Source organism: Filicampus tigris, chromosome 18, assembly GCF_054856515.1.
Source record: "Filicampus tigris isolate MCC_2025a chromosome 18, RoL_Ftig_1.0, whole genome shotgun sequence".
Classification (NCBI taxonomy): Eukaryota; Metazoa; Chordata; class Actinopteri; order Syngnathiformes; family Syngnathidae; genus Filicampus; species Filicampus tigris.
The window spans coordinates 11,500,563-11,523,686 of NC_141234.1; the positions used below are offsets into that span (position 1 = coordinate 11,500,563).

The 23,124-nt window shown below is 40.7% G+C and overlaps 1 protein-coding gene and 7 non-coding genes across 14 annotated transcripts in view; 6 read left to right on the plus strand and 2 right to left on the minus strand.

The window, feature by feature from the left end:
• The window catches only part of rbms3 (RNA binding motif, single stranded interacting protein), a 292,172-nt gene that overhangs the window by 190,684 nt on the left and 78,364 nt on the right, over positions 1-23,124 (minus strand). The gene's annotated exons all lie outside the window — the stretch shown is intronic.
• trnal-caa (transfer RNA leucine (anticodon CAA)) lies at positions 280-392 on the plus strand. Its single transcript has 2 exons — positions 280-317; positions 347-392. It is a non-coding gene; the product is annotated as a tRNA-Leu (tRNA).
• On the plus strand, positions 577-689 carry trnal-caa (transfer RNA leucine (anticodon CAA)). The gene is made up of 2 exons: positions 577-614; positions 644-689. It is a non-coding gene; the product is annotated as a tRNA-Leu (tRNA).
• trnal-caa (transfer RNA leucine (anticodon CAA)) lies at positions 1,241-1,353 on the plus strand. The gene is made up of 2 exons: positions 1,241-1,278; positions 1,308-1,353. It is a non-coding gene; the product is annotated as a tRNA-Leu (tRNA).
• On the plus strand, positions 1,835-1,947 carry trnal-caa (transfer RNA leucine (anticodon CAA)). The gene is made up of 2 exons: positions 1,835-1,872; positions 1,909-1,947. It is a non-coding gene; the product is annotated as a tRNA-Leu (tRNA).
• trnal-caa (transfer RNA leucine (anticodon CAA)) lies at positions 2,370-2,482 on the plus strand. Its single transcript has 2 exons — positions 2,370-2,407; positions 2,437-2,482. It is a non-coding gene; the product is annotated as a tRNA-Leu (tRNA).
• trnal-caa (transfer RNA leucine (anticodon CAA)) lies at positions 2,968-3,080 on the plus strand. The gene is made up of 2 exons: positions 2,968-3,005; positions 3,035-3,080. It is a non-coding gene; the product is annotated as a tRNA-Leu (tRNA).
• Positions 3,884-3,996, minus strand: trnal-caa (transfer RNA leucine (anticodon CAA)). Its single transcript has 2 exons — positions 3,959-3,996; positions 3,884-3,918 (listed from the first exon to the last, which is right to left on the minus strand). It is a non-coding gene; the product is annotated as a tRNA-Leu (tRNA).

Here is a 23,124-nt window from a genome sequence, read left to right on the forward strand (position 1 = left end):
GACAAGTCATTTCCAGGTTTGAGACCAGCTCTGGACCACAGTAATAAGGCCAAAATATATAAATTATAAGTCATTGCCAGTTCACAATAGTGCATTTTCCAAACCACCCACCAGTGAAGAGCTTAGGCAGGCAGCTATGTGTCAGGATGGCCGAGTGGTTTGGGACCAGCTCTGGACCACAGTCATAAAGCCCAAATCTGTAAAATAGAAGTCGCTGGGCCTTCATGGTGGTACATTTTTTAAAAACCACCCACCAGTAAAGAGACTCACCGACCAAGTGTCAGGATGGCCGAGTGGTCTAAGGCACCAGACTCAAGGTGTGATCCCTTCCATCATTAATTGGGGTTTCTGGTCTCCGGATGGAGGTGTGGGTTCAAATCCCACTCCTGACAAAATCTTTCAAATATATGGGCATTGACATGGCTGTTGGGTGATTTTCTTTGGGAAATGTAATTTCCAGGTTTCGGACAAGCTCTGGACTACAGTCATAAAGCCCAGATATATCCAGTTGTTATAACTGGCCATTCATGGTGCTACATATTTTAAAACACCCACCAATGAAGAGTTCCACTATGTGTCAGGATGACCGAGTGGTCTAAGGCGCCAGACTCAAGGTGTGATTCCTTCCATCATTAATTGGGGTTTCTGGTCTCCGGATGGAGGCGTGGGTTCAAATCCCACTCCTGACAAAATCTGTCAAATGTATGGGCATTGACTTGGCTGTTGGGTTATTTTCTTTGGGACAAGTCATTTCCAGGTTTGAGACCAGCTCTGGACCACAGTAATAATGCCAAAATATATCAATTATAAGTCATTGCCAGTTCACAATAGTGCATTTTCCAAACCACCCACCAGTGAAGAGTTTAGGCAGCTATGTGTCAGGATGGCCGAGTGGTTTGGGACCAGCTCTGGACCACAGTCATGTCATGTCATCTTCCAAACCGCTTATCCTATATAGGGTCGCAGGGAGTTGCTGGAGCCTATCCCAGCCGTCAATGGGCAAAGGTAGACTACACCCTGAACTGGTCGCCAGCCAGTCGCAGGGCACACATAGACACTGTCACTGAGCGGGAATCGATCCCACGCTGCCCGCACACAACTCAGGCGTGTGTACCACTACACTATCAGCGGACTGGACCACAGTCATAAAGCCGAAATATGTAAAATAGAAGTCGCTGGGCCTTCATGGTGGTACATTTTTTAAAAACCACGCACCAGTAAAGAGACTCACTGACCAAGTGTCAGGATGGCCGAGTGGTCTAAGGCGCCAGACTCAAGGTGTGATTCCTTCCATCGTTAATTGGGGTTTCTGGTCTCCGGATGGAGGCGTGGGTTCAAATCCCACTCCTGACAAAATCTTTCAAATGTATGAGCATTGACTTGGCTGTTGGGTTACTTTCTTTGGGACAAGTCATTTCCAGGTTTGAGACAAGCTCTGGACTACAGTCATGAAGCCCAGATATATCCAATTGTTGTCACTGGCCATTCATGGTGCTACATATTTTAAACCACCCACCAATGAAGAGTTCCACTATGTGTCAGGATGGCCGAGTGGTCTAAGGCGCCAGACTCAAGGTGTGATTCCTTCCACCATTAATTGGGGTTTCTGGTCTCTGGATGGAGGCGTGCGTTCAAATCCTGCTCCTGACAAATGCTTTTAAATGTATGGGCTTTGACTTGGCTGTTGGGTTATTTTCTTTGGGACAGGTCATTTCTAGGTTTGTGACCAGCTCTGGACCGCAATCATGAAGCCCAAATATATAAACTATAACTCGCAGGCCAATCATGGTGGTACATTTTTCAAACAGCCCACCAGTAAAGACAGAGAATTCGTGTCAGGATGGCCGAGTGGTCTAAGGCGCCAGACTCAAGGTGTCATTCCTTCCATGAAGAATTGGGGTTTCTGGTCTCTGGATGGAGGCGTGGGTTCAAATCCCACTCCTGACAAAATTATTTGAATATATGGGCCTTGACTTGGCTGTTGGATTATTTTCTTTGGGACAAGTCATTTCCAGGTTTGAGACCAGCTCTGGACCACAGTAATAAGGCCAAAAAATATAAATTAGGAGTCATTGCCAGTTCACAATAGTGCATTTTCCAAACCACCCACCACTGAAGAGTTTAGTCAACTGTGGGATTTGAACACACGCCTCCATCCGGGGCCTCAATCCCACTCCTGACTAATGCTTTTGAATGTATGGGTATTGACTTGGCTGTTGGGATAATTTCTTTGGGACAGGTTATTTCCAGGTTTGAGACCAGCTCGGACCACAGTCATAAGGCCAAAATATATAAATTACAAGTCATTGCCAGTTCACAATAGTGCATTTTCCAAACCACCCACCAGTGAAGAGCTCAGTCAACTGTGTGTCAGGATGGCCGAGTGGTCAAAGGCGCCAGACTCAAGGTGTGATTCCTTCCATCATTAATTGGGGTTTCTGGTCTCCGGATGGAGGCGTGGGTTTAAATCCCACTCCTGACAAAATCTTTCAAATGTATGGGCATTGACTTGGCTGTTGGATTATTTTCTTTGGGACAAGTCATTTTTAGGTTTGGGACCAGCTCTGGACCACAGTCATAAATCCCAAATATATCAAATTTAAATCACTGGCCATTCTTTATGGTGTATATTTTAAATCAGCCACCAATGAAGAGTGGCACTATGTGTCAGAATGGCTGAATGGTCCAAGGCGCCTGACTAAGGGTGTAATTCCTTCCATGGTGATTTGGGGTTTCTGGTTTCCAGGTGAAGGTATGGGTTCAAATCCCACTCCGGACTAATGCTTTTGAATGTATGGGTATTGACTTGGCTGTTGGGATATTTTCTTTGGGACTGGTTATTTCCAGGTTTGAGACCAGCTCTGAACCACAGTCATAAGGCCAAAATATATCAATTAGAAGTCATTGCCAGTTCACAATAGTGCATTTATCAAACCACCCACCACTGAAGAGTTTAGTCAACTGTGTGTCAGGATGGCCGAGTGGTCAAAGGCGCCAGACTCAAGGTGTGATTCCTTCCATCATTAATTGGGGTTTCTGGTCTCCGGATGGAGGTGTGTGTTCAAATCCCACTCCTGACAAAATCTTTCAAATGTATGGGCATTGACTTGGCTGTTGTTTTTTTTTCTTTGGGACAAGTCATTTTTAGGTTTGGGACCAGCTCTGGACCACAGTCATAAAGCCCAAATATATCTAAATCACTGGCCATTCATGGTGGTACATATTTTAAACCACCCACCAATGAAGATAGTCACTACCTGTCAGAATGGCTTAGTGGTCTAAGGCGCCAGACTGAAGGTGTAATTCCTTCCATAGTGATTTGGGGTTTCTGGTCTCCAGATGGAGGCATGGGTTCAAATCCCACTCCTGACAAATGCTTTTAAATGTAGGGGCATTGACTTGGCTGTAGGGTTATTTTCTTTGGGACAAGTCTTTTCTAGGTTTGGGACTAGCTCTGGACCACAGTCATAAAGCCCAAATATATCAAATTGAAATCACTGGCCATTCATGGTGGTACATATTTTAAACCAGCCACCAATGAAGGTGTGATTCCTTCCATTATTAATTGGCGTTTCTGGTCTCTGAATGGAGGCGTTGGTTCAAATCCCACTCCTGACTAATGCTTTTGAATGTACGGTTATGGACTTATCTGTTGGGATTGTTACTTTGGGAAAGGTCAATTGCAGGTTTGTGACCATTGCTAGTTCACCATAGTGCATTGTTCAAAACACCCAACAGTAAAGACCTTCCCACAATGAGGTGTCAGGATGGCCGAGTGGTCCAAGACTTAGTCGGTGAGTCTCTTTACTTACTCTCTTTAAATGACTTGTCCCAAAGAAAATAACCCAACAGCCAAGTCGATGCCAATACATTCAAACGCATTTGTCAGGAGTGGGATTTGAACCCACACCCCCAGCAAGAGACCAGAAACCCCGTTTCTCCATGGAAACAATCAAACCTTGAGCCTGGCACCTTGGACCACTCGGCCATCCTGACACAGTAACTCTCTTCATTGGCAGGTGGTTTGAAAAATACACTATGGTGAACGTGCAATGACTTGTATTTTATATATTTTGGCCTCATGACTGTGGTCCATAGCAGGTCACAAACATGCAATTGGCCTATCCTGAAGTAAATATTCCAACAGCCAAGTCAATACCCATACATTCAAAAGCATTTGTCGGGAGTGGAATTTGAACCCACACCTCCATTCAGAGACCAGAAACCCCAGTGGCTAGTATGTCTGCTTCATATTTCAGATGTTCTTTGTTCAAATCTTAGCTCGGGCCGTGATGTTTCTCACAGTAGTCTGGTGTCTAAATTAAAAAAAAACATGATGTTAATGTTAATTGATGATTATAATTTGTCCTTTGTGATTTTTTTTTAAATGCAATTATCAGGCTATATACAGTCTGTCCAGCGTGCACCCCACCTCCCACCCCAAAGTCAGTCCATAACCCTAATTAAAAGCAGAACAAACAAAGAAGGACTGAAAATTGATGTATGATGTAAAGTGATTTGAATTGATCACGTGAGCTCTCCAACATTCTCGTCATCTTCGTAATCACGTGTGAAAATAAGACTTGTTAAGTCCACAAAATTGCAGTGACTGGACTAAAAGATGGATTGTAGCTTCCATTTCTCCCTTCCTCCCTGTACAGTTATAGCTGGGGGAGAGTCGACTGAGCATCAGCTTTGTAATTGACCGTGATTTATAGGTGGCCATAGAAAGCCTGCGAGACCTCGCACAGCACTAGCGTCAGGTCAGACAGGTCTACAGAGTCAATACCACAAAACGGACCTGACTCAACATTCCTCCTCTAATCCAGAACAAAAATACATTGCTATATTATTGCACATTTGCTGTCTACTGTAAATGCATAATGACTCATTTGGTGCTGTATTCCTACTGTAAATGCCACTGATCTACTGTAGTGCTTGTTCACGCACATACAAGAGAAATCTGCCGTAAAATATGACAGGCTAAATGGAAGAAATGGAAGAAATGGAAGAAAAAAAAATGCCTCTCCGCTCATGCTAAATTAATTCATTCTGGCAAAGTCTGTGCAAAGACTCTTAAAAGACAAGCATATTCCCAGAGGCATCCCTTCCAAACTGCCAGAACTAACAGCTCGCACTGCGCTCCGCTGCATTCACAGCAGCTTCGAAACACAGGAATAACACAAATCCCCCATCCATCCTGGATAGCTGCTTGCAAACCTTTAGCCCCTAAACACGTGTTTTGAGAATCCCAGCTGCATCTCAAAACCATAAGATGAGGGAGGAGCGGTGAAAGACAGGCAAACTGGCGCTATTGTCTTATCCCTTTGTCTCCAGTTTTTATGCGATTGTTGAGGTAAACCCATTGCTCGAGGCGCGAATGGTAAATCATTCCAGAGTCACTGGGGAACACTATGCTTCTGCTTCTATGGCCAAATGTTATCTATCAGGAAGAAACACAGAGCTCAGAGCATGGAAAATTGAGGATCAGACAATGAAAAAAGTAGGAACCACACAGCTGAAGGTGCAAATAAACACAGGCTAAGACCGAAATGAATAACAGAAAGCGAAGGAAAGGTGGGTAGGGATTAAAAAAAGGTCATGTAGTCTTCTTTTAACAAAAAACTATAAAACACACACCATAAATGGGTTTGAGGCACCAGTAGACCAACAAAACGCTGGACAATAGTTCATGAGGCCAATTATAAAAGTGCTGATACATACAGATTCAAAACCCACATTTTTTTGTGTTGCACTATTGTTGTTGTTTTTCTCTCTTTGCTCTTGCTCTAGCTTTCGGGTAGATAAGAGCAAGAAGTTATGTTCCATGGCAAGACCCATGTATCTGGATACAAAGCGAGAGAGTTGTAATTTCTCTCCCAAGGGGACACAGATAGGATTCCATTCATGTTATCCAACGTCAAATCAGAGTGTGAATAACAGAGCCTTTGGGTGTAAAGCAAAAAATGAGGGTCATATGGGTGGTCGCAAGTCTGGAACATATCAATTCAAACAACTGAAAGGCTTGCAATCGACAAGTGATTCCCTAAGTCCAAAAGAATAATGTGAGTCACAAATGTTAATCAGCGTAGTTGGTACAATAAGAGTCTTTGTCACATACAATGGCACTGCCTAATCTTTTGTTCAAGTTCAGAGCTGCATTTATAGACCCTGGACTGTTTTGTTGAAGGTATTTTCATTGAAAATATACAGCATCATGAATGAAAACTTGGAAAAATGGGGTCTACACAATGGTCATATACAGACACTCAATTCAAAAGAATAATTCATTTGAGTATTATCTGGAATACTATATAGCTTTATGAAGACCAATAATGCAGCTTATCCTCATGTGGTCCCTCAAAAGAAAGTAACATCTGGGACAAACACAAACCTCAAACCAAGATGGTCCCTAACAAAATTCCATATAAGCCCACTAGCGGCAATGTTTGTACCAGTTCTTTGATAGCCATAAACATGGGTTATCGGCAGACATTAACAAGCAGTCAGCCAGTGTTTAGGTGACATAAAAGAAGCTGAAGTGTACTTGTGAGGAGTGATGCTAACAGTTTGGCCGCAAAGGCTATGAAAGTCATACGGAATAAAAAGTGCATACAACGTGAGCTGCTGGCAGAGCCAAATTGAAACTCGCCGGACGTAAATATTTGGGTTGATTTGTCATCATTACAGCCAGCTGGTTCAGCTTGCGTGCTAGCCAGTGTGTGAGTGGAGAGTGCAGGATAGATGGAGTGAGATAATGGGAGGACAGACAATTTACTTTATAGAGAGTGCATGCTCTAAATGTGGGTCTCTACAGACACCCCACTCTGAAATCACAGATTCCACAACATGATGGTGTTACTGATCCGCCATCTGTTTTTTTTTTTTTTCCCCTTTAGGAATGCTTTAATCATGTAGTCATTTTGATAATCAACTACGTGAATTTCATAACTTGCTGATGAAGTTGCCCCTTGTCTTTTGGAAATGAAATTTACAATAAATAAATCAAAATGTTACAGGCTGGTGTCATACTACGGTAAACTATGTGAAAGGTAAATTGTACAAGTATATCAGCACAATCTTATAAGAGTTCTATTAAAAATCTTCAAATAAAAAAATAACGCATTTTTCCTGGCTACTATCTGTTTGCGCTATAATTTAATGATGAATGTGTTATTGTGGTTCCCATTTTCAGTGGCTTGGCGTTATCATCTAGATAGAACTCTTGCATTGACTCTTATCAGACTGTGCATGTATTTGAAATAATGTGGCCGTCGAGAGAATTATACCTTTATTTAAAATGGTGATTGGATGTTATGCGAGATCTGCCTGCATATTCAAAAACGCTGCCCACCTACACACTTACTCAAGGGAGGGTTGATGCATTTCACTGTTTCTATTGTCTCCAAAAGCATTCAGCTTGGAGTAAAAGATGACAATGTGAACAATGCCGTTTTCAGCTTCCAAGATATGCAAGACTCAGAGGCTTAACAATATCCTCTTTTCACCAATTTAAGACGTGTGTGATGCGTCACTGAATAGTCCAAATCCATTGTTCACAAAGCACGGTACAGCACACCACAGCATGAAATCAAACCAAAATTCACTTATTGTCCATTTAAAAGACATACTGTCCATGAATCCACCAGTGAATATGAACCGCTCTAAAGTTTGTTTGCACGGCCAGGAGGCCCAACAGTCATGAGTGACTGCTCCAGCTGACCAGGTGAGGAGAGTTATTGCTGGAATGTGAAACCTGTTGGGAAGCGGGCCAAGAGGGACAAGGGACAGATTGATATAAAGAGGAAGTTGGAGCTGGGGCAGAATGCTATTTGTTACACTGTTTGCCAGACAAACAAATTTATGTCTCCTCTTCCAGAAGGTCAGAAGTGCTCACATTCATAAATAAAATACCTAATTGGGAAGCGACAACCAAAGAGTACGTGAGTTACTGCCTCTGCCAAACTTCAGAGTGTGTTTGTCATCATGTCCATACAATATATATGCTTAAATACATACAGTAAGCGCTTGTGTTACTACTTTTTTTTCTTTGCTAAACAGTACAATGAGTATATTTTGTACACAGCAAAAAAAAAAAAAGTCTAATTTTCAAAATAACTTGGCGGTGAGGTGAGGTACAATATGCCAGGTTTGAACACGTGTGAATACACACTCAATAAATCAAATTAGATACATTTCTCAAGTTCTTCTATTTGTAGAAGACACTTTGATGGTGTCGGCGTTGTGATTGGCGGCTTTACACAGAACAGTTTCATTCCACTTGTCTCAAGGAGATCTGCGTTTCAGTAGAAATATTATTATTATTTCAGTTCACTGCAAACTACTGCAACTTTGGTCAGTCATAATATGATGAATTTGACCACTCATCTCAGGGAAAAAACAAACCAACTATAAAGACCGCTGCATACGTCGCAACACTCAGCTCACTGATAGTTTAAAGGATTGCTTCCAAAAGTTTTTGCTTTTTGCAAATTGTTTGACCTCCTGTAACAGTGAAGCGGTGTATCTAATCTAATCTAATCCAAAATAATATAATATCATCACATTTTACCTGAAAAACTGTTAAGTGCTGTATAACCTTATATCATGGGATGTTTTTTTTTTTTTTATGTATACAGCTCTTGCATTGATTCTCACTGGTATTTGCAGGTGTTTCTAATGTTATGCCCAGTGAATGTACCTTCTAAACGGTTTTGCGCCTTGATTAAGACCATTCGCTCTTTCCTGAGACAATAACAAAAAGGATGTGCACAGCCAGGCGGTCATGCCTAAATGAACAGCCTCACATTCAAAAGGGTTATCAAATGTAATGTTTTAGAAACGAAATGCAAATGCATCCTACAATACTTGACAAAAGGCTTTGTGAAAACGAGTTTTCCAGAAGCACTCACAGGACACGCTACCGATGATGTAAATTGCTACAAGAAAGTACAATCTTCCTTCTACTTTACAAAATTGCTGGTTCTTTTCCTTGAAAAAAAAATGTGCCAACAAAGTCCTTTAATGAAAATGGAATGTTTTTTTGTCTCCACCTAAACTGAAGCATCTATTACACAAAGCTTTTAGTAGTTTAGACCCCAAGTGTCACATGACACTTTCTCACACTAATTAACTTTGCATGTTATTTGGCTTTTGTGTATGACTGTCTTGGTGACTTGTTGTTAACGTAGTACTACTACTATTACTACTACTACTACTACTACTACTAATAATAATAATAGAAGAGTTGAAATTCCCTCCCAAATAGGTGTGCAATGCTTTAATCATTATATTGTCCATCACACCGCATCACAGGTACAATACCCACAACAAAGGAGATTTTAGACTTTCAGGTGAAATTTCAGGCGCGGAAAATGCGCACTAAAACCTTAAAAGGTCAACTTATTCTGACCTCTTCTTCTGTCTTCTCATGTCCACCTGTTCAATGTTTCACTGCTTTTTGCATGACTTTCTCTGCTGCCGCTGAATGGCAAAATTCAGAACATATGTTTGATTATATATAGCCGTATTATTTCCAAAGATGTCAACTTATATGCCTTTCTGTGACTCTTCCAGTCTCTCGGCATCTTTGTTGAAATCTGCTAATGACACTCTGACACTCAAAAGCTCAGTGGCTCTTCTCTGACAATATAACATTTGATACTGTTGATTAATTGTTAGGTGTGGTCTTGGTTTAATCGTGTCTGAATGTTAACAGCATGAAGAATAGAGTTGTTTAAATACCAATTCTAATTGAACAGGAAATGTATTGATCGAGTCATGGATCAAGGCTTGTGAATCTGGCCGTTCAGAACTTCAGCTCCTTGTTAGAGATCGGTGAGTTGAAACATTAAACGGATGGACGTGTATGCAAACGTTTTCAGATCAATCTGTAAAGGTTGTAGTGCATTTTAGTATCATCCTGATATTTCACCCGCAATCTCAATATTCCCTTGGTTTTCCATCATACATTAATTACTCATATAGCGGTCAAATGCAGCAGCAAGAGGAGGATACTAATGTAAAACCAACAAAGCAGACATTCAAGATATCCTAATTTGGCTAATTTAGTAGCCTTTAAGTAAAAAAAAATGAATTGGCAAAAACTAACTAGCCTTGAAACAGAACATTACTTAGCTCATCTTTAATTGTCAGGAAAGCGGCAAATGAGATTGGGATGGATGTTTACATAGCAGACAACGTTACTGGGATGTGTTGAAAATGAACCTTCAAAAGGGAGAACAGAATATGTAGGCCTCAACATGCAAACGAATATCAAAACAATAAAACTTAATACTTCCTTTTTTTTTTTTTTTTTTTACTATGGTAGTATCAATGATGATCATTACCTGCAAACACGATGTGCGATACAATTCTTCATTTATAGAGTTCATCTTCTGCATAAGGCATCACTGACATTCAAGAGGTCACCAAACAGTGACACACACAGTATATTACTCAAATTAAAGAGTCACCGCAAGTTGCATGTAATAGCACCCTGGTGTGAACTCCTCTTATTTCAGCACAATCTTAATCACGGGGCACACAAGACCATTATCATAACCTGCTACATCATTATTCCATTGTGTCGAATAGTGTTCGTACTGTAAATGTGGGTATCATAAAACAGTTTTACTGCTACTATTTTATCTTCACTTGAGGGCAATTGTATGCTGCTAAATGTGTTGCCTTTAATTAGGAGTGCCTGAGTGCAACATCAAGAGAATCTGCATGCAAGGATCTCGCCTATGACCTTGGAAAAATGCAAACTGGAGACTCTTTGTTTCTTGCAATGTTTAAGCAACACTGGATGAGATCTAATTTGGTTTATTTCCTGCATGCACATATTTTGAACAAGGCTGACTCTTTTCTAAGGTGACTCATCATTCTGGCTTTCATCTTTAAAAATAATCTTTAAGCGTATTGTTGCTGACCAATTAAAGCAGTGGTTGTCACCTTTTGGGGAAGATTTTTTACAGCATTAGCATTTCGTTAATATATATGATCACCTGTTATTTGATTAACTAATCGCATCGTGACACAACTGAAAGAAACTGGGAGTGTTCTACTTTTCTGCTACCAGCCGAGGCACTGTTGATTTAATCAACTAGTTTGTGCGCTAAAGAACAACAACAAGGCACTAGCGATGGTAAGTTTAACTACATCTACGCATGTAACAACCCCTGTGCGCAGCTCATAAAGGCACTGGCATCAGAACAACAGTTTAAAACTAATCAATTCCCCTGATTACCCGATTAATGTATTATATGTAGTATAGAGAACTTCAGCGACTGTGCCCAACACTGAGGTCCACAGAGTTCATTGGCATCATTAGCACAATTTATTTTATTAAATGAGCAGTAATAATTTAATGGCCAATTTAATGTATGACTTTGATTTGAGTTGAACCTCTAAAAAAATATATATATATATATATTTCCAATCAATCTTTGCATGTTCTGAAGCAAAGTACACATTTAATAGAAAGTTCTGGAAGCTTGTTAAAACATAGCATAAGAAAACACCTTCACATTGGTGGATAATGTGTTAAAATTGCTATGGGCTACATTGAATTTTTTTATAAGTTTATCATCGGACAATAGAGCCAAGCAGTATGACAAAGTAAAACAAAAAAAAAAGGTCCCTGATTCTCTAAAGCCATATTTAATCAGAATACAAGTGTACTATGGACATTTCCCCCCTGCGTTTGCCTCAGTCTAACTATAACTAAATTCATCCTCCGCTAGTCCTCCAACCACCCTCGCTTTACCTTCCCAATCCTCTCAGTCAGCTCTCATCTATCTCTAAATCCACTCCAATCCTCATCTGGCTGCTTGTCCTCCATTTCTCCTTCCTGCACCCCCTGCCTTATTTCTCTTCTGAGTCTCTCTCCACCTTTTTTCCACCCCCTCTCTACAAGCCATCAGGGAGTTTTTGCATAGTGTTGAGCAGAGTTTAGTAGGCCAAGGAAGACGGCGTGCCAGATTCTGCACGCCGTGTTAAGCAACTACCCCCCTTGAAGCAACAGCAGCATTACTCAACAGAAAGTCTTCCAGCCTCCCAGCCGCAAATCTGCCGTCACCAGCAGAAAGAAAGCATGGATATGCAAAGGACTGCTTAACATGGACAGTGTTGAAGCATCGTCATATACTGCAGTAATTAGGGTTGTTCCGATCCGATCACGTGATCGGATATCGACTTCGATCACGCGGTTGCAGACTCGACTCGGACTCGTGATTATTTCCCGATCAGAAATCGGATATATTGCATATATATTTTTCTCTAAAATGTCTCCGCTTTTTTGTATTTGTAGGCTACAGATGTTAGGGGAAAAAATGAATAAATTACATGTTACAAAATGTACGTCAAAGTAACCCTAACGTTGCACCGGCTGTGTGTATGACATCACTCAGTTGAACAAGCAGCTTGAAAGGAAGGCGCGCGATCATGTCGGCAGTCTGGGAACACTTTTCGGTCGACGACAACAACAACGCAGTTGCAACTTGCTCCATTTGTAAACGTGACATTTCGAGGGGTGGGAGTGTTAGGTCTGCATTCAACACAACCAACCTCATCCGCCATTTGAAAAATACACATCCCGCAGCACGTGCACGTGCTCAGCCCGCAAAGAACCAGCCGACATTAGAGGAGGCTTTCAAGAAGAGAGCAAAGATGCCCCAAGACAGCGAAAAAACTTAGAAAAAGCTCGTAAAATTACCTCATTGATAGCCGAGTGGATTGCAATAAACGACCACCCATTTTTTTTTTTTCGAACAACTTGGAATGCGTCGCTATACAGAGTACCTGGAGCCCCGGTATCAAATACCCTCACGCCGCTACATCACCAAGAAAGGCATTCCCGAGGTGCACACACGATTGACTGATTGATTGCGTGTCCTGATGGCTGACGTGCCTAGCAGCTCCTTTACAACCGATATCTGGAGTTCCTCCCTAGCCCCGATGTCGCTTCTTAGCCCAGTGGCACTTTTTGTTTACATTTCATATTTTAAGTCAAGCTATTCATACTGTCTAGTCCTGAAATGTTTATTGGATATTGGACTGTTTAGTCTAAAGTAGCACTATGCTCAAACTGACGTCTTTATTGCCCTTACTTTATGTAGCCAGTAGTAGTAGTTTATCTAGGCCAGTACAGTGGCACGTTTTCTTTTTTTTTGCATTTCATATTGTTGGTCAAGCTGCTGTTCATGCTGTTTACTACTGGACTTTTAGTCTAACGTTGCGCTAAGCTCGAATTAAAGAATTTAGTGGCCTTATAGCCCAGGCCAGTGTCAGTTTATTTTTTATGTTTTTATTCACTTTAATGTGTTAAGTTGTTAGTATAAAGTTGATTACAGGCAAAATAATGCAAAGACATGTTTAAAGAAGTCATAAAACGCTAATAAAAAGAGACACTGTATCTTATTCCTTCGCCTTTCTTCCTTTTATATACTGTTTAAGAAGTATCGGACCGGGACTAGAATCGGTATCGGATCGGGGTATCGGCAAATCACAGATCTCAAAATCAAAAGACTCGGACTCAGACGTGAAAAAACGTGATCGGAACAACCCTAGCAGTAATAATGATAACTATTAACATTGACCCAGTTAAACTGTCCATCACCTTTTTCTTAATTAATCTGTTTGGCTCGTGTACTTGGGTGAACATCCATGCACTGTATTCAATTTAACACAGACATGCTGACTTGGGCCGATAGATTTATTTTCTGGAATTCAGTGTTATGGTTTTTTGGTCTTCCAATAACACGTCCAATTCCATCACTTCAAATTTCATTTTTGCGTGCGGATGTACCCCAAATTGTCCACGATGACAACTATCAGAGCTACCTTAAGTACAGAACCCTCTTTTAAATATACTGGTCTTCACCATTTTTACACCTGTTTCCAACAATGTGCACAATCTGCTAGAGTGAGTGAACACACAATTTAGCACGTGCTATTTGGGAGCATAGTAAATTGGGAACCAAAGAGTGATAATGTCATTGAATATGGTCTGCAAATCAAAAAATACATTGGGATCTCAACTGCCCAAAAGGTTAGATCAGGGATCAGCAACATTGTGTCCACTGGCACAAGCTAGCCCTCAAGGACCACATTAGTAGCCCACAACCGTGTTCTAAAAATAGCCTACCAGTAAGGGGACATTATGATTTCTGAGGACTGTTGGAAAAGCGATCATTTGAAAATGTTAAAACTATGTGCCTTGGGATTAACGGGCAACTGGTCCAAGGTCTAGTCTGTCATTCAGTACTCACGTAAGGGGGACTTGGCCATAGCTCCCACATAACCCTGAAAAAGAAGAGTGGTATGGAAAAAGGACTGACTGATATGTGAGGTTAAACACTCTTGACCAAGGACGATGTACTTACGTACTGTATTCAAACTAAAGAATGGATGGTAAATGGGCTTTCACTTGTTCCCACCTACAAGGTACTCAGAGCACTTTAACACTGTCTCTTCATTCACCGACTGATGACGCAGCATCAGGAGCAACTAGGTGTCCAGTATCTTGCTCAAGAACACTTCAACACCATTACAAGGGCTGAGGATCAAACACACAACCTTCAGGGTGGGAGATGACCACTCTACCACCTGAGCCACGCTGCCCCATGGTGGCGAGAAAAACATCCCAACCACCTAACATTCTGTGAGCGGTTTGCATGTTATTTTGTATTTGTTTAAACATCCCATCAAAAAGGCCAATATTGTCAAATGCCAAATACCATTCTAGCACACAACCCATACAAGTGAGTGGTTTTTGAGTCAGTGTGAGATTTACATGTAACATTAACAATTACATTGACATATTTGATCAATTTAATCATGCAAATTCATTAATCTGGATTACTGATTATATATAGTCCATCCATTATTCTATTTTTCATACCACTATGAGTGAACCGGATCTTATTCCAGCTGACTATGGGCGAAAGGCAGGATATACCCTGGACTAGTCGGCAGTCAATAACAGAACACAAAAACACAGGCTCAACTCAATTGAATTTATAAAGCACTTTAAGACGGCCACCGCTGTATACAAAGTGCTGTATATGGAGCAAAAGTAAGTCATACAACAACAAACCAAAAAACAAATGAATAATGAAGACAATAAAAAGCACAAAAAGAGTTAAACCAAGTCTCATGGTGAGTCAAAAGCCAAAGAATAAAAGTGAGTTTTAAACATTTATCAGGAGGTCATTCCAAAGAGAAGGACCGGCAACGGAAAAGGCTCGATCCCCTGAGCCTTCACTTAGTCCTCGGTACCGCTAATAGGTTCTGGTCTGCAGACCTGAGGCACCGCACAGGTGCGTAAGGGTGGAGGAGCTCAGAGAGGTAAACTGGGGCAAGGCAATTTAAAGATTTGAAAACAAATAATAGAATCTTAAAAGGTACTCTAAAATGTACAGGGAGCCAGTGAAGGGATGCCAGAGTAGGAGTTATGTACTCCCTCTTACGAGTACCAGTCAAGAGGTGAGCAGCAGCATTTTGGACAGGACACGTTTGATGGAGGATTGGCTGACTCCAAAATAAAGTGGATTACAGTAATCCATCAGAGATGTGACGATGGCATGAATTACTATTTCAAAGTGCTGTTGAGAAAGGAGATACTTTACCTTAGAACAGCTGCCTAAGATAAAAAAGATGGATTTAACAACAGCACCAATTTGCCGGTCCAATTTAAAATCACTGTCCAATTTGAGACCATTTATACTCACTTCTACGGACAATCTAGGGTGTTTGATAATAACATCCTGAGAATTTAGAACCTTTCATAAACAATAAAAACACTTTCAACAATTATGAATCTGAGTCTTCAAATGATTGCATTTTAGGAATGCTTTTGTGTAAAGGGCCTTAATAAAATGCTCAATTTTGCATATCACTTCCAACTAAATGCTCATGAGAACATCGGTCCACTTCATACTTCAATTTTACAGTATTTCTATTGGTCTGGCATATTGGCATAAACATTGCATTAGTGGCCCTTCAAAGGCGCCTGTGTGAGTGATTTAAAGGAAGAGAGTCAGCCACTCGTTGGCAGACCATCTCAAGTTGTCAATCCAATGACTTACGGGAAAGCAAAGGGGAATGATCTGTGCTTCCAAGCGCTCACAAGCAGAGTTCAATCACTGTGGGTGTGGGGCTTTATCCGAAAGTGTCACAATTGTGTAATAAATAAGATGAGCACCGTTGGGCAGCCGGGTATGAGGGGGAGAAAGGTGAAAGAATTCTGGAGAAAAAAATGGGCGTATGAAGGTAACGGTTAGTGAAAGACAGATAGGAACGTCGACATCTGCCAAAGGATAGAACTCGGTGTCGAATATTACAGACATTGGTAGCTTGATTTATTCATGAGATAAGTCACCATGATTATGGAGCAGGTGAGCGTAATGGTGTAAATGTTTCCTTCTTGTTTCAGTGACTCTAGCCTGATGTGTTCTTGTCTGGAGGAGTTCACGGCATGCAACACTTTGATGATAAGGAAAGGCACCAGTCAGATTTGAGAAACACAGGCATTTTAGAAATAGTTCACTTGCAGATACTATCACAGCGTCAAAGGCAATGTTGGGAAAGTAACTTCCAAAATGCAATTTATTATATATTACTAGTACCGTCATATGAACTTGAGTAATGTTTTAATATAACAGCAAATAAAAGTAAATACATATTTATCAACACTGAGTGGCATCAAGGCCGTAGTGCTATGATTATAGGCATCTACGGGATATTTACTTCTAGTAATGAATGCGTCAAAGGTGACTGAAAAGCCATGGCAGTAAAGTCAGATGATGCAAGAGTTGGGACTTGAACAAAAAAACAAAAAAACAAAACGGAATAACACGTACCGACTGAGTTAATGGAATTGTGTATGGTGTATACATGCATTTTGTAGGTCCAAAATAGTAAAAATGGCTGAGACAACAAAGGCATAAATGTTCATTTTAATACCTCGCGGTATATTGCTGCTGAGAGGGGAAAAAAATAACGGAATGAAAGTAACACATTGTTAAAAACTAATCATTCATTTCCACAAAATAAAACAAAAAAGCCTTGGTTTTACACACTGCAGTGCATAATCAAATGTGGCATACCTGTTCATTAAATCCCCCAGGAGGATAATTGAGCATCACACTGATAGCTCAATAGCCATACAATTTCTCCTCAATTGTTTCATATCAATATTCATGTTGCAAGACACTTTATGAATTGGAGATTTTGCCATTATGCTTGCTTTACAATAAATGGAGTGTCTGTTAAAGGATACCTTCCAGAGACGCACCGACCTTTCAAATATGGGGAATAGATAAGCTGTTGAAAATCATGAGCAGCAAAATGAACTAAGCCCTTTTTCACAAGGCTATCCGGACTCTGTATTTTTATATCTTTTCAAGATGTGACCCTCGAGTCTGATATGCACTGCACAATTGAAGAATGGGCACTGGAACATAGAATTTATACTCTGGACTCCTCTCTCGGTTAATAAATCTGACAATAAAATGGGACTTCGTTTCAGTTTGAAATCTTTTCATGATGAAAATGTTTTTATTCAATACTGAAGAAGCTCTTATGGATGGCCCTCGAGGAGGTAAAGTGCAATTTATTTAAAAATATTCTTTTCAGAGTAGTCTAAGAGTAGCCGTGGCACAAGTAACAAGATTGTGTTTGGAGACATTAAAGATGAAAATCAGTGGTGGTCAGGTCCCTCAAAGATTTATTTAGCATTCAACTGAGACTGTTCATGGGATGATAGCAGCTGACTGTGATTGTTATGGTGTGTGTCTTTCCATTTTCTGGCTGAATATGTGGGGCTGGGCTTTGGGAGAAGCATCCCTGTTCCATTGTATTGCCGCACAGATTTCCACATGAACAAGACCAGTCCACTAGCAGACCTCCTCTTGAATAGCCAAGACAGAAGAGTCATTGTGGGGATGAATATGGACCAGTCTACTCTCATCCACGGAGGCACCATTATCATTACAATGAACCTCAAGCTGTTCTTTTTTTTTTGCGACTATTTTCGACATCCCCAAGTTGACGGGGAGGTGAAGCTATGCACAGGAAGCAGTCGTCAGGCGAGTGTGGCATTCCTTCACTGTTGGTTTCAGAGATGGAAATGCATAATTAATCAGTTACAGGATACTTCACATCCCAAAGGCGCGGCAACCTTGCTTGCTATAATTTCATCAGACACAATCCTGTCAAGCATATTTTAAGACTCCTCAGACACAACCCCGTCAAGCATATTTTAAGACTCCTAATGAGTGACATTTACGAAGGAACAATGAAGTAATTTGATAACAGGTATTTTATGTATTATTTCACTACATGATGCGTTGGATTAAATTTCAATTGGGACAAAGGAAACAATTAAGAACTAACTAGTATAAAAAGTCGTTCTTTATGGAAACAAAGTCTACTTGATGTTTTTTGTTTGGATTTTGCTTTTACATTGATCAGTAGTGAAGAGTCTTGGATTTGATATATATTGTAAATCTATCGTTATGCTATGCTGACAAAGGTAAATAATTCACCAGTTATTTTTTTTAAAGAATAATCTGGTTAAAGATTGTATCAAGTATGAAATTGGACAGAAATATTTGTTCAATTTGTCTAATGAATGAACTCAATATTTTGGTTGAAAATTACACATGAAAGTTGTCAAAAATTGAAACCTCTTTTGGTCGAACAGCCATCCCCAACACTCAATAATGTGCATACCTCCAAGACTAAGTAATTTAAATTTAAATGAAAACCCATTGTTGACCTTCATGGAACACACCTGACATGTTTCCCTTTTTTTTTTTCAGGTTCTACGTTGGCCGGGACCTAATCCCCACCAACGTTTTTATGAAATTTGGTGAAGTAAGATTTTGCTGAATCTAAAACACAAACAAACATTTAAGAGGAATGATGACAAACTGATTGGCAAATGTAGCCAACTAGCCATATAAGCTAAGAGTTAGCCAGTACCGATACAAAACCAAATCAACCTCAAATACAACTGATAACTGTTTCCTAGTCATTATCAGGAAATGGAAAGTCACGATAAAGCAAACTCTTCTAACAGCCTCATTCACCCAACAAGTCTATTGGCAGACAACGACATGAAGCCCATATTTCCCTGAGCAGCGCAGGTTTGCGAGTGTCTGCGCACGTAGCGAATGGAAAGAGTGCAATTACAGCTCGGCTTCTCAAAGAGGGATGGACCCACCCACAAAACATCCTAGGTAGTGTCAATCACCGTTTGACAGGCACATAGTTTACAGAGTTCCTGTCATTCCTCCTGAGTAACGGTCCATGTAGGCATTGTAGATTTACGGTGTTTATGATCGGGCTGATGGTCCCATGGAACATTAACTCAGTGGTCCACCCCCCCCCTCCAAAAAAAAGCGGCAACATGAGCAGGCCTTGGCCAACAACACTATCATGTTTCAAGCAACTGAGCTGGCTCAAGCTCAGAATAGAGAGTTAACAAGCAGTAGACCTACAACCCCCCCACCCCCACCAAACCCTCCCTCCCCGCGGTATATGGCTGTGAAGACCTTCTATATAGACACGAGCTCAAGGATCACAGCACCTCATTGCCTTAGCTACTACCGGGCAATAAATTCTCCTGCAGGAATGAATTGGTTGACCTTGAGGTGAGCCAGTGTTGCAAGTTGCAATCTAATACCATACATTATCCTAAATGCCGCACCGTTTTCCTTTTTTTTTTTCCTGCCGCCTGTTGTTGTTGTTGAATAAATACTGCATTTATTCAGTTGGTAGAGTGAGAATAATTAGACACTCAGGGTGCATGAAGCTTTTTTGGATTTAAATGAGAGCAGAATTGGTGTTATCACAGGCACTGTATATTTTAAACAAATAAAGCCTCCCTCTCTGTCACCTCCATCACTGCTTCCAGTCGATGGCTGACACTTAATAATTTATGAGCTGTAAGAATCGGTGTGGCCTAATTGGTGGCCAAGCTCATACTGTCAACACTGCAGGGACCAAAATGAAAAAGTAGAAGAGTATTTTACTTACTCCTTTTATCCTGAATGACAAACACACGACTTGTCTGTTAGTTTTTGCGTTAGGCCTGGTACACATACAAGGATTTTCCAGATCCCAAAAGATTGTTTATCTGTTACAGACTACACGCATAAAGATTTTTTTGGTGTGCTCCGATAAGCACCACACACTCAGACTCTCTTCCATCATTGATCTCGAAACAAGCCTTCCAAGGCAGAAATCACGATTGCAAGTGATCTCTCAAAAATGAAGAACAGCCACTCCTAGATATGAAGTATTGTAAAAACTCAGACTCAAACTTATTAAACTTATAAAAATATTTCTTATTGTCTGGGGAACCCACTTCCATACAAAACAATATCGGGTAGGACATTTTGTTTTATTTACCGCCGCTTCCTTGTTCGCCAGTCAGGGTGCTTCTTTGAGAGGCTTCATTCTGTTCACGTAGTTCACAGAATCATCGATTCGGGGAGATGTCGGCTTTCTTGAATTTTGGTTGGAAATATCAAATGTGCAATATTTAAGATCGTTGGCACCAACGGTTTCAGACCCTATTATTGGGACAAATCCACTCTTAACACAGACTTTTTGCCCTTTAAAAAGTGGGTTTTGGTCTGCTTTTTGTGGGCATCAGGGTTTGATTGGTTGATGTTTACACTGGATCATACACACATACAAATCTGAAGAAAAACAAATCCCATCAGGATTTCTTTGAACCAAACCAAATGGACCACATACTTCAATTACTCTGTCTGTGTCAGTAACATTAGAGCCACATATTCCCTAGACACAAGTTTAAATCCAGGAACTTTAGCCTATGATTGAATAAACTGAAATTTGGTGGCGGAAAATGCTTACTTGATATAGATTTTGAGCATAGCCTAATGTGCAGGAGGAAATCGGGTGCAATAAAAGACATGAGATAATGTTTTTATGAACTGTTTTGTAAATTTCTGGGCCTACAAGCGCCTTCTATTTTCTTTGTATACTTAAAATGTAATCCACAACATTGATCGGATGCATAACTACACATTAAGGGGCCATAATGTCTCTGTATATTCTCCTGTTAATGCCCATTGAGGGAAATTATACTTTGTAGAAATAAAACCAGGCAGATGGTATAGTAATGTGATATTCCAGGTGTTCCATTCAGTGAGTTAACCTAATGCCTGAGACATTGCCCATATGATTAGTCTACTAAGCTCAGCTGAATTCCCACTCATCACTGTTGACTAAAAATATCAACGCTATAGAACTACAAAGCATGTAACCAGTCTTGCACAACCCTGTTTTACATATGTGCCGTTTCCTTGGCAATGTATAAATGCAGTAGTAAAGGTAAAATAGAAATGAACAAGGAACAACAGTCCAGAAACAGTCATTTCATTTCCCCCAGTGGAGTAGCCATACCCAATAAAATGACCATTCTGTTCTCATTAGGATTAAGGGCTGTTTACGCAAAACAGTTTTCATTGTGCCATTTTGCAGGGTGGGTTTGCTGAAAAAAATGGGAACTGGACTTAATGTGCCGGAGTGGAACTCCGGTGTTATCATCCTCCTGGAAACATTGAAAAATGCATCACACGTGGCTCTTGTGTGTGTAGGCCACTCAAAAGGAGCAAGATAAGCTTGATAACGCTTCTTCAGGGAAGTTTACAAATACCGTGACCCCCAAGGCTCAAACTCTAAACACAGATATATGCCGCTTAGTCTTAAAAGTACAGTTTTGAATTCAACCCAAGAGGACTCTAAGTTGCAATATAGTATGCAAATTAATTCATACTTCTCCAGGCATTTTTGCTGTTCCATGTGGATGGAGATCAAGCCTTTTGAGGCATATTTTTCTTGAAAAGCATGGTTGAATTCCGAATTATACGACCTCAGGGGTAGTGAACTTTAGAGATCCCATTGTAATTCTATCCATTCACTTATGCTGACCTACAGTGGACCGGTCTGAAACTGTGGCACATTTAAATTTCTACAGCAGTAATTTATCTCATTGTGAGCTGGGGTTGCTGTGTCACTGCCGGTGTGTTCTAGACAATTACCAGCACAGTGGAAGGCAAAATGCCCAACAAGAAAACAAATAGCTGTGGAGAGGCCCTTTTTTGGATGACTCATTAAACAAGCAGGCTATCGGGTCCCATGGGGTTTTAATGGCCCTCAAAATGCCTTAACACTCCCACTTCCCCGTGTCAATCACACACTCACTCCTGGGATTTAAAAAAAAAAATGGAAGTGAAAAGTGGAATTTAAAATAAGAATGTGGAGACAGATGTAAATTGATAACATTTCTGCCCTTTGAAAATACTAAATGGACGTACTTTTTGATGAGCAATCCATCATGCCATCCGACCATCCATCAATCTAATTGTTATACTCCTTGTCCTCTTCAGGTTTGTGAGTGAGCTGGATCCTATCCCGTCCGACATTTGCGTGAGAGGCAGGGTACGGCCTGGAGAGGTCACCAGCCAATGACAACAAATTCTGACTGAATTCTGAAATACTAATACTGTATAAGAATTAATGAAATTTCTGCCCTGGTCCTTCACCTACGTCCATGTAGGTTTCCCATCAAACCTTGAGAGGTTACTTTATTATTTATTTCATGTTAACTGTATTCTATATCATGCACGGAATGCAGTATTATAGAAAATATTTCCAAAACAACGACAACAACAAAATCCTTAATATGGGTAACAAAAATATATTCGTCGGCCCAAAAAATGTTTGCTTGCTTTCAAGCAATTTACAGGGAGCAGCTGAGGTCTAAAGTGATTAAACAAATATACCACTGTTGACTGGGAGCCAAAAGCCCCTCCCATCATGGGTCATCAGAGAAGAAAACATGTCAGCTTTTATTAGAGGACTGATAGGCACATCGGAAGAGGCGCGAGGGCAAAGTTATCAAACCGGACTGCTAAAACATGCAGCGCATCCCCGCGAGGAGATTGGATTCCTCACTGCAGGCTCAGGGCAGCAGCACCGAGGTCACTTGACAATCTGCACGGGTCAGAGCCAAGGCACCGCAACAAGCTGCTTTAAAGCTCTGTCCATTAACTCAATCCTTTTCACCCACAACACAAACCT